We start from the raw sequence: 12,939 nt of genomic DNA, 5'->3' as shown, positions 1-12,939 counted from the left end.
TGAAAGCGCACTACACTTTTTTAAGAGGTTCTCAAATGTTATACATGTAGTAAAATATCTTTGGCAACATTCAATCATCATTAAAGTGTTATTGTAATGTAAAAAATGATTTGTAAGTGCTTGGTAAACAGTGCACATAATGAACAGTTTGCAATGTTTAAATATGGTCTCAGTTATTTTATTCCATTTGCTTCCATGTGACATCCATAATTGTGATTTATAATCAGTTATGGTTCATTTATTATAACAGTCATTGATTCAAAATAAACATAATTATTCGCGTTATAGATATAAAGGTCAAACGTTACTATAGTAACGTGTAAGCTCAAACTTGGGAGAAAAGGGATGTGTAGTGACACAATATTTGACTGCATGTATTATGTATTGGAATTACATTTATTTATTTATTTATTTATTTATTTATTTATTTATTTATTTATTTATTTATTTATTTATTTATTTATTTATTTATTTATTTATTTATTTATTTATTTATTTATTTATTTATTTATTTATTTATTTATTATTTTCATTCCAAGTGTGCTGCTAAAATATTTTAACGTTATGTAAACAATCCACGCTACGGTACCTCTGCAACCATGCGGGTCACTTCATATTCCTGTTGACTTTTCATGCATTTTCACTGCACAGAAAAATATACGTACAACCCGTTGACTGACGACACGCCATATTGAACTTCTAGAAAATATTTTCAGGTAAATATAACTGTTGTAATATGCTTTGAGTATCTATTTAATTTTTTGTAGGCTAGTATGGCGATTACAGATTGTTTCCCTTTGGAACAGCGTAGACTTGCAAACCCTTTTTCAAATCTTTTTTTAACTAATGACATACAAAAACACATTATAATGTACCTTGAGAGTGCATGTGTGAGGCGTTAAGCTTAACCAATTCCAAACTAAAGTATCGATAGTCCCCTTCCCATCCAAAATAGATTTGTGACCGACGATAACATGAACATCTGTATGGGACCGGGAAGTTTCTGAATTTTTTTTAGAGGTTTTGGGAACGGTACCAACTTACTTAAGCTTACCAAGTTACAAAGCAATTTTGCATTGCTTAAAAAGAAAATGAAAATTATCTAATCAATAAAACTACATGTCGATGAACTAAATATTGTTGTGTACTTAGTTCAAAATTATGTTTTATATTATATTATACTGTACCATAAATTTCTTCAAAGAGGTACATATTGTACACAAATAACTTCAGTTTCATTCGAAAGTGTGTTTTGTTTTTGTTTGTTTGTTTTTTGTGTTTTGTTTCTCAATTTTACAGTATATCAAAATCTCAAAAAGTAGTAGATTTTTGACATGTCCCGGCTTTTAAGGACCGGGCTCAGGTCACATTATATGCAATTTTTAATGGACACATTACCTACTAGAAATGAACACGTACAGTTATTTCTGAGTGAAGCTACGAAATTCATATACCTATTAATAAGTATATTCCATGACCATGCAGCTTTCAATTGTTTATTACCAATGATTGATTCCAAACAAAAAGAATTTCTCACCTCATCGATATGTCAAGGTCAAAGTTAAACGTTGTACTTAACATAGGTAAATATTAGCTGTGGCAGAATATTTGACTGCATAGAATGTGCATTTTATTTTTTATTAAAGGTGAATATTTAAATACTGAAAATTAATTGATACAACACCACTCTGTCTACAGGTTAATGAGATTGTTGTTGTTGTTGTTGTCGTTGTTAGTAGTAGTAGTAGTAGTAGGCATGTCCACTAAAAATTGAAGTACTTTTAAATTGATTCAGACCTAACTTATTGGCTGGGAATTGATGAAAGAAACATTTTGGCGTTTAAATAATCTTAATCGGACGTTTCATTCCAGAGATATGGCCTTTCGAGTGTCACGGTTTTATCATGGAAGAAAGAGATAAGATCTTATCTCTTTCTTCCATGGTTTTATATAGGGCTGCTAGAACATGTTAAAAAGTTAAAGTCCAAAAAGGAATACTAACAGAAAGTGCAACTTTAAGGTACTTTTTCTTAATGTATTTATTAACTAGCGTTATCTGGAACATTATATTTGCTTATAACAACATGAAAATAAGATCATCCTGAAAATTTAATCGATTTTGTTGACATACAACAAAAAATATAAGACCTCAAAACCGATGGTTTGTTTGGTGAAACCTCAAGCATGATCATAGATGGCCGCCATGGAAAATATCTCCATAGAGGAGATGAACAATAAGTGCATTATTTCAAATGAATAGCGGTAGTCTTAAACATTGTTCAATCTTTTAAGGTCAGCACATTTTATCTTCAAAAATTATTATATTTCATCATGGCATAAGTTTGGTAACATTAATCACTACCAATTTTGAGAAATTTGCTCCAACTCAAAGGTTATCTTTACTACATTGAGCAATACACTGTGTGTGCATGGAAGCCATGATGGATAGCATATGAAATGGACATGGTAGTGAGAAGTGCACGGGGAAGTAAAAGATTTGAGATGGGCCGCGGTAGGCTTAAACATTCTTAAATTTCTTAACATCCTGCACATTTTGTCTTCAAAAATAGTTAAATTTTATGAGTATGTAAGTTTGCTTGTCTGATTCTCTCCAAATTCGGAGATAATTGTGTTTGAACACCTGATGCACGGAATGGTGTCACTTCAACCTGTTGTAGTTCTCATCTCATTAAATGTTTCATTAAAAAAAGTTGATCTCTTCATGAAGGAAGGTCCTCTCTATTTACTGACCAAACAGGAAAAAGTTTGGTTAATGTTTTCTGGTGGAATCTCTTGAAACACCCTGATATAGGCCTACATTTGGATCAAAACAAGTATGTACGCCATTTAACAGGCCTGGGATTTCTTGTATCGATCAGTTTCTCCATAGACAATACGTGTGTGAGTGCACGCACACAGTAAATGAAAAATCGTTCTAGTGGAAACTGTATTGACAGTCCCTCATTTCAAATATATAGTTTTGGTTTCTCTATTGTTCAGAAACCAAAAATCAAGGGATTAAAATGTGGAGATGAACTGGTATGCAATCATAACACTATTGTGCTGGGAGGACACAAGAGGGTATATATAATCAAAAGTATAATGGCCCATAACCATACGTATATAATAGCCTATTGTGCTAACATTTTCATTATCGATATCTATCAACGCGGACGACTTTTGATGCTCTCTGCCGTATGTGGCACACTTCCATGACACCATAAAATTACACCCGAGTTCCGAGATTCGTTTGATAAGTTATGCATAGACATCATGTGCATATATTGAGGGGTGGGGTGGGGGGGTGTTTTGTTTATTTGTCTGAAATATAAACGATGCATGATGATGTAGATGATTTGATTATGAATTAGATTATTCCCCGGAAAGCACAACCCATACCTCTTACCTATGTTCCCTCCGCCACCTATATATAACCTCCTCCCTCTCCCCACACTCGATATCGACTCTTCCCTATTATTCCACTCCACTCTTGAGCCCCCCTCCCCCCCTCCTTCCCTTCCCCCTTCCAATGCCCCCCCCCCTCTGTTTCTCTTTCTCCCTTACCCTTACCCCCGCGCCCACCGAGACCTACCCTCTTTCCCTGGCGATCTCTTCTATCTCTCTCTCTCTATTCTCCAATAAATAAATTGAATAAAAGTTAGTTTAAACCAGCTTTCTATGATATTGATCTTCCGTCATGCGACATGCACATAAATAGAGTTGTGTATAATAGTGTTTATAACACTGAAGTCATAATCTGTCAAGTGCCTATTGTAATGTCTGTGGAAATATTTCGATGGTCTATATATTTTCACAGTGAAATCAGCTTAGGCTAATTCGTAGTCTCAAGTCAATGCTTTCAAACTAAATCAGTGCTTTCAAATGTAGACTGCTTTGTTCAACTTCTCTGCTCGTGAATATTGCACTGCGAAATTTTAACATTTCTTTTGTATACTTAGAGTAGGTAACTTCAAATCAAATAATTTTACGATCCACACCACTTATAAGAAACTGAAACCAAAACCGAAACTGACTGACACAAATGTTCGGTTTTAAACAAAAGGTAGAAACAATGAGTTCGATATCTTATGATTCAAGTGGTTAGGCAGGACAATAGGAAACCACGTGACCAAAACCAAAACCAAAACCAAAACTAAAACTATATATTTGAAATGAGGCAGTGGTCATCCCTACTAGTAGTAGTAGTAGTAGTAGTAGTAGTAGTAGTAGTAGTAGTAGTAGTAGTAGTAGTAGTAGTAGTAGTAGTAGTAGTAGTAGTAATAGTAGTAGTAGTATTTTATTATTATTATTTGTTATTATTATTATTGTTATTATTATTATTATTATTATTATTATTATAAGTGTTATTATTAGTATTAGTAGTAGTATTAGTATTATTGTTGTTATTTTATTTGTATTATTATTATTATTATTATTATTATTATTATTATGTTGTTGTTGTTGTTGTTGTTGCTGTTATTATTATTATTACTGTTTAGTACTTTTAAATAAAGAGCAGGTTATTATCAAGTATTTGTTTATTTTCCTCCTTTTTTCAGAAAAAAACACAGCATGTGTCGCAGACCGTGCTTTCGTGGTTTTGGCTTACACACTCAGGATGCAGGTGTATTTTCTCGAACACAGGTAACTTTGTAACAATAGTCGATCCACAAAATCCATGTTATTTGGCAAAAACAGTCACAGAAATACTTTCCTGAGTGTAATAGGCCAGATTTTGAAGTTAAAAGTAAAGGCTCACTAGTGCATTTAACTAAAATATATCATATCAAATTTGAAACGTTTTTATTTTAAGGACTTGATGAGACAAAAAATATTTTGAATGATTCATTAAAAGTTGTGTGTTAGTATTTATGAGTTTTCTGTGGTCTTTTTAATATTTGACTGATCATATGCGTTTTTGCCTAATCCTTTAATTATTCGAAATGGCAATAAAAGTCAAATTTTAATAATTATTTGGTCAATTTTTGGAAATGAGGTCCAAAAATATACGTTTTAGGGCGTTTTTTGTATGCCGTACAAAGTTTCAAGTTATGCATTCTAAAAAAAAGTTATGCATTCTATCCAAAATATGGAAATTAAAAGATTATAGTTTAATTTTCACAGTGGAAGATTCCGTGGTTCATTTGGCTAATCTACCGCCTACTGCTTGCCCTCTACTACGTAGGTTTCTTGGGATACTTCTTCTCCACGTGGGCAGAAAATTCCTCTTCAGCTGTAAATTTCTTTACGCATCTCAGCACTTGGATGTTCCTTGTCGTCGTTTCATATTTGGTAGTCGCGTTTATAAACCTGTTGTTAGATAGAAAGCATGCCATGTACTTCCACAGGAAAGACAACAGTTTTGATATTCAAATAGGTACGTATTGAATTAAAAAAATGTAGTTAAATATATGTGTTGAAAGAACACAATAATCATATCTTAGTTAATTGAAATTCCAGTGAGTTAATTGAAAACAAAACCTGGGTTTTACCTGACAACAAATCGAATGTTCTTGTAATGGCAACATCATATGGGGTACGGTACAGAGCATGCGCAGATCGTAAAAGCGTGTATGAATGGAAACGCTGCGGTATCTCATATCGTGTAAGTGATATGCTTAGCCTGAGTCGCTCGGCCTATCTCGAACAAAATCGCCTGTTGAGGAACGAGTGGATTCGCCGTACTATCACGACAATTTTTGTAGGGATTATGACGCTGTGAGATGCTGCCGAGCCTGGCGCAAACCTATCCGCACTTAGATTGTAACATCCACCAGTTATCTGCGCAGCTCCCCAAATTCCATTGGGTGAAGGAATTTTTGATAGCCAAACAACTAATCACCGATTATTGAAAGCAGGAGGAAACCAAAGATCCTGGAGAAAACCTGCGAGAGCGAGCGATAGACAAAAACTATTCATAGTACCGAAATATCCCGAATAAAAGCCGCAGCGCACGGACATCCGAAGTCTTCTTTATTTTTACTTAATTCGCGTACTCTGTAATCGTTTTGTGAATTTAAGAATTGCTAACATAAAATCAATTTTATCTTTTCTTCAGATTCATACTTCAGACACAAACTGCACTGGTTGCTCCTTAACATCTGTACAAATGTCTCTATTATGGTAATGATAATTTACTGGTCTTTCCTTGGACGTGGCGGGTCAATTGGAGCACTGGATTTAACGTTGCATGTGTTCCCCAGCATCCTCGGTATAATTGATGTTATTGTTACATTAATTCCTATCCGGTTGCAGCACGTAATCTATTCCGCTGGTTTTAGTATCATCTATGTGATATTCACAGCGATCTACTATGCTGCTGGCGGCACGGGAAATAATGGAAATACGGCAATTTACCCGGGAGTCTTGGATTGGGCAGCTCCCGGTTCGTCGTTCATAACAATTGCGGGTTGTGTGGTAGCAGTTCTTATAATTCAAGTTCTTCTTTGGGGAATCTATCAAATCAAGATGGTGATAACACGACGATTTTACTCTACGCCAATAGATTCTCAAAATAAAATCGATCTAGATGGCAATGAGAAAGATGGACATAATGTAAGCTTCAGTGGTGGTGAAAATATGGAGACGGAATTAGTCGACCCCAGAGTATAAACAAAGATAAAAGACAGTAGTTCGCGTCTGACGATCCTGTCAATCAAACTCCCCACAGCCCGTGATTGGTCAGTAGCGCATAAAGGGGGAGGTTGATTCATCTGGTGCCTTCATCAGAGAAAAGGAATATTGTGAAAAATGACAGGTACATTTACAGGTCAAAATGCAACTTTTCTAGGCATTGTTGACATGGTGCCTTCATGAAAAAAGATTCCTCCTAGCTTTTGAGACAATTTGCATATTTGAAGGTCAAAATTAAGCATAGAGCACACTGTGTTATCGCTGCTTTCAATATTTTCAATTACCACGACAAGTTCTATAAAACAAACGTTTTATGAGTTTGAAAGACAGGGACGTCATACACAAATTAGTTTCTTATATTTGAAGAGCTTACATCCACCTCTGAGTGTAATTGAGTTATTGGCATGACATTATATTGTGGGTAAAATACACATTTTGGGGGTTGTTTGACCTTCATACCACCTAAATGGAACAGTTTTTGGGTCATTATGTTTGAAAAAATCATTTTAAAGCCATATTGTAAGATTTGCTGAGGAGGACGCCCTCAAAAATGGTTAAATTCTGGTTTTTACATTTGCTTTTTTAAACTCTGGTGTTTTGCTGTGTTTTGTCAAAAAGTCCGAGATTTTGAATAAACTGTCTTAAGGTTAGCGCAAGGGTTTTTCATGCGCTTGATTTTAGAGGGGCGTAAGTTCATAACAGCAACAGCCATGCAGAGAATGAACAAGCGTACCGGAAGGTACTTATAACAGAATATCGATCCACGCACAAGACATGAAACTTGAGGTCCTTTTTAACATTTCAGTTTCGAGAGCTTTATTGTTCAGAAACGAAAACGCAAGGGATTATGTGAGTTGATCTGTAATTTGAATTCATTGAAATTTTGAAATACACACACAGTGTAATCGGGCTCTCATTCACGCGCGGATGGGAAATAGTGTTCACTTTATGTTTGATACGGTTTCTAGACTGAAATTTTACGTAGAATACGCTCCCGTAGTCCACTTTAATTAAAAATGTGCCCAAAGTGCTTTTTCCGGGGGGTGCCCCTACAATGGGGGTCAAAATTACTAAAAATGTATTCTAAGGCCAATGGTGGTGATTTTGGTGTCTAGATATATGTTTATGGACATGAGAAAGTCATTTAGACAGTTTACGAAATCCAAAATGGCTTCCTTATGTTCCAAAATTCAAAATGGCGGACAAAATGGTGAATTTTAGCCAAACTTATTTGAACGGCTTGAGTGTCTATGAATATGTCTGTGGACATGAAAAAGTTATTTACATCGTTTATCAAAATCCAAAATGTCTGCCTCATACAAAAGAATTCAAAATGGCCGCCAACATGCCAAAACTTATTTGAACGGCGCTCTCGGCCCGATGGTCGTGATTTGGGTGTAGGTATATGTTTGCGAACATGAAACAATTGCTTATAAAAATCCACAATGGCCGCCGTATGCCCAAAAATTCAAAATGGCGGTCAAAATGTCGAATATTAGTCTATATCATTTGAACGGCATTCTCAGGCCGATGGTGGTGATTTTGATGTCCAATTATATGTTTGGGGACATGACAAAGTCATTCAGCTAGTTTTCAAAATCCAAAAAAGTTGCACTATGGTTCAAAATTCAAAATGGCGGCTAAAATAGTGAATTTTAGTAAAAATTACTTGAAAGATATTCTTAGGCGATATTGGTGTCTAGGTATATGTTTCTGACATATAGGCCCCTATAGTGTACATGACCAAGTCATTTTGATGATGAAATCTTAAATGGCTGCCCTATGCTAAAAAATTCAAGTGGTGGTCAAAATTGCAAATTTTATATTGATTTCACATAATTATCATATAGACAGACACCCCAGCTCTTGGGATTTAATTTTTGTTTTAAATCTAAGGTCGCCGTGTCACAATATAATCACTTGCAATTGGTACATAGATGCCCAAATTATTAAAAATGGCGCCATTAACCAAATAATCACATTTGATGTCCATTGATCTATTATGATTTAAAAAGGTGGCCAACTGTTGTATATCCCGTAAAAGGTAAACGATTTCTATCTTTCCCGTAAAAGGTAAACGATTTCTATCTTTAAAAAGTTTTTAAAAACGTTTCTTTTCCCAAAGGTTTAAGCCGTAGTCATTTGTTTTAATTTTGGCTACTTTTATGTATGTTGGTTTTAATGTTTCATATAGATACAATGGTTTTAATATTATAATAATTTATTCTTTTGAATTTCCATGCAGATATGTTTATGTATATTTTTGTTGTTGAAGTTGGTAATATTGCCATTTTTATATAAGGCTTTTGATATGTATTTTTGTAGCTTGTAGTTGTACTTTGTATGTATTTTTATTATGTAAAGCGCATTGGACATTGTGGAAATGCGCTCAATAAATCCTTGTAATAATAATAATAATAATAAACAGGGGTAAAGGTTGGCCATAATATGAAACATAATAATCATTATAACGCAATGAAGCTCGAGGAAAGTGATTAACCCTAGAACTACGTAGGAGGTTGTACCACCCCTAAGGTTTTTCATCCACCATAAAAAAACACGTCTTTACGCCCAAACGACTTAAACTAATCGTATATCCATCCTGTATGCTCTTTTAAGTGATACAATTTTTACCCCAGCACCTTACCCGGGGTATGACCGACCATCAAAGATGATTGACCATAGAGGGGGGGGGGGTGAGGCCCACCATAGGTTTCTACAGTAAATACAGTTTCATTTCACTCTTGTAAAATTATTCCAAGACATATTGACTTTTTACTTGTTAGTTAGGTTGAAATAGTCATTTTCTTTTATTTTTAGGAGACAATTCGGTGAAAATCGCAAGTTCGTAGAATTTTTGGAAGAAGATCAATTTTGCCTTACTTTTGTAAATAACCAGAATTGAATACATGAATACAAAACCCACCCAAGTCCATCGAAAGTGATTTTGAGAAAACTAAAAAACAAATATGTATCATACATACCGGGTATAGGCCATTTTGGATTTCACATGCTAATAGACCCACGTAGAGGGTTGATTTGGGGTTCAACTTTTATACATATGATAGGCCTATGTATAAGCAACAATTTTCCATGCTTAACTCAATTTGGCCAAGTATGGACTTGGGTGGGTTGTGCATTCATATATTCAATTTGGCAAGGATGTGCTCAAATTATGACGTCATAGCGATGTTATGTGGGGAATGTTTGTACTTCTTTTGGTATCACTCGATAGACGAGACCCATAGCTATACATTGGTACCAAATACAATTGAAAATTAGGGGCAACACCCCCCTTCGTAGTCCGTGGTACAAAATATGGCTCAGTAGTTAGTTCTAGGGTTAACCGTACACATGTTTCCACTTATGATTTGTTATAGGGAGTGAACTTTTAGGCGTTTCTTCCTCATGCCGCTATCACCATGATGGTATAATAGCGACTGTTCCTTGGAGTCAGTAGGTAATTGCGAAAGCTGGATTTGTTAGAAAGCCATCACATTCGCTTGCTTGGTAATAATATTGACCAAGACCTGATATCCTTCTGATAAAGGCGAGTGTCTATTGAGCAAGGATAGATGATAAACAATAATTGCCACTTTTAGCACATTAATTTCACTCATAACAGATCAAAAATGGAAACGTGTGTAGGTTTAACCCTAGAACTACTGAGCCATATTTTGTAACACGGACTACAAAGGGGTGGGGTGTTGCAACCCCGCCCCCTAATTTTCAATTACAAACGTCATATGCCGTTATATTTGGTACCAAAGTATAGCTTTAGGTCTACTCTCTCCAGTGATTCCAAAAAAAGGCCACATTCCTCACAGTCATAATATCGCTATGACGTCATAATGTGAGCACACCCTTGTAAAATTGGGAAATTTTGGCTATCTACAAAAGTATAGGCAAAATAGATTCGGCCAAAAAAATCTACGATTTTAAATCTAAAGTGCGATTTTCACCGAATTTTCTCATAAATATAAAAGGAAATGACTATTTCTACCTAATTAACAAGCAAAAAGTCAAATGAAAATCATGATGGGCCTCACCTCCCCCACCCCATGGCCATCTTTGATGGTCGGGCTTACCCCCGGGTAAGGTGCTTGGGCAAACATTTTATCACTATGAGCGCAATGGATGGATCTACGATTGGCTTAAGTGTTTGGACGTAAATACGCGTGTGGTTTTTTTTTATGGCGGATGAAAACCTTTGGGTGGTACACCCCCCTGCTAAGTTCTAGGGTTTATCACTTTACTTATGCCGTTATAATGATTATCATATGATGTTTCATATTATGGCCGCCAAGGTCTTCAAGTGCCCAGGTTTAGAGATAGAACTAGTTTACATTTTACGGATATACAACATTTTCAATCGTCTTTGGACTACCTTTTTAAATCATAATAGATCAATGAACATCAAATGTGATCCTTATAGTGTTAGTTAGTATTAACATTTGGTTAATGACGCCATTTTGAATATTTTGGGCATCTATGTTCCATTTATAAGTGATTATATTGTGACACAGCGACTTTAGATTTAAAACAAAAATTAAGTCCCAAAAGCTGGGGTGTCTATATGGTAATTAGATAAAATCAATATAAAATGTACATTTTTGGCCACCACTTGATTTTTTTAGCATAGGGCAGCCATTCTAGATTTCATCAACTATCTAAATGACTTGTTCATGTACACTATAGGGGCCTATAATCAGAAACATATACCTAGACACCAATATCGCTACCATCAGCCTAAGAATATCTTTCAAGTAATTTTTACTAAAATTCACTATTTTAGCCGCCATTTTGAATTTTGAACCATAGGGCAAATTTTTTGGATTTTGTAAACTAGCTGAAAGACTTTGTCATGTCCCCAAACATATAACTGGATACCAAAATCACCACCATCGGCCTGAGAATGCCGTTCAAATGATATAGACTAATATTCGACATTTTGACAGCCATTTTGAATTTTTGGGCATAGGGTAGCCATTTTGGATTTTTATAAGCAATATAAATGACGGTTTCATGTCCGCAAACATATACCTACACCCAAATTACGACCATCGGGCCGAGAGCGCCGTTCGAATAAGTTTTGGCATTTTGGCGGCCATTTTGATTTTTTTTTGTATAAGGCAGCCATTTTGGATTTTGATAAACTATGTAAATAACTTTTTCATGTCCACATACATATTCATAGAAACTCAAATCACCACCATCGGCCTGAAAAAGCCGTTCAAATAAGTTTGGCTAAAATTCACCATTTTGGCCGCCATTTTGAATTTTGGAACATAAGGAAGCCATTTTGGATTTCGTAAACTGTCTAAATGACTTTCTCATGTCCATAAACATATATTTAGACACCAAAATCACCACCATTGGCCTTAGAATACATTTTTAGTAATTTTGACCACCATTGTAGGGGCACCCCCCGGAAAAAGCACTTTGGGCACATATTTAATTAAAGTGGACTACGGGAGCGTGTTTTACGCAAAATTTCAGTCTAGAAACCGTATCGTTTATTAACATAAAGTGAACACTATTTCCCATCTGCGCGTGAATGAGAGCCCGACTAGTGTGTGGAACACCGATGTTTGTAGTAGTCTAGCGCCCCTCTCGCCTTTATGTCCTCTAATACCTATAATGGGCCTTTGATAAGTTAAAGTGGTTCACATTAATGTGACAAATTGCCGATTCGAATGAAAAGGTCTACTTTTTCTGTAAAAACGTTGAAATTCGGCCCATAAATCACAAAAGGTCCACTTTTGAGCCAATCGCACACCAATAAATCCTGGCTACGGGCCTGTGTCGCCCTTCCCTCCTGATTTTGTTTGTGTATCAATGTAGCACACCCTATTTCTTCCTCCTTCCCCCCTCCAAATCAATATCCCCTCCCCGACCCCTTCTCTCTCCTCTCGTGTTCTTATTTTTCTATTGTTTTTGTCTCTCCCTCTCCTCTCTTTCTCCCTCGCCCCTTCCCCTCATTTGTTCAGTCTGTCAGTCTCAAGTATCTCCCCCTCCCTCTTTGTGAAATTTATCATTTTGATCAATGCCTGACAAAAATCATCTCTGCAAAAATAAACATTTAAAATAAACTCGAGTCTTGAATATAGGCTCAACCAATTATCAGGTTAGCCATTCTTACCAATTATCTTCGGTCCAATGCAATTCTTTTGTATTGCATTTCAATATAACATGATGACCAAATCGCCACTTGCACGCCTCATTCATGTCATTGGGAGATATTGGGCTATTTCAGACGCTCGTTTCATCGCCAATATATGAAAGACTTGCTTTTAACTTGGCAAC

At 35.6% G+C, this 12,939-nt stretch overlaps 1 long non-coding RNA gene across 1 annotated transcript; it reads left to right on the top strand.

The window, feature by feature from the left end:
- The first annotated feature begins 554 nt into the window (after positions 1-554).
- On the top strand, positions 555-9,040 carry LOC140164761 (uncharacterized). The gene is made up of 5 exons (XR_011860570.1): positions 555-716; positions 4,560-4,644; positions 5,125-5,377; positions 6,059-8,281; positions 8,320-9,040. It is a non-coding gene; the product is annotated as an uncharacterized lncRNA (long non-coding RNA).
- Positions 9,041-12,939: the final 3,899 nt, after the last annotated feature.

This window comes from Amphiura filiformis, chromosome 11 (assembly GCF_039555335.1).
Source record: "Amphiura filiformis chromosome 11, Afil_fr2py, whole genome shotgun sequence".
NCBI lineage: Eukaryota > Metazoa > Echinodermata > Ophiuroidea > Amphilepidida > Amphiuridae > Amphiura > Amphiura filiformis.
This window is presented reverse-complemented; position numbering and strand designations above follow the sequence as displayed.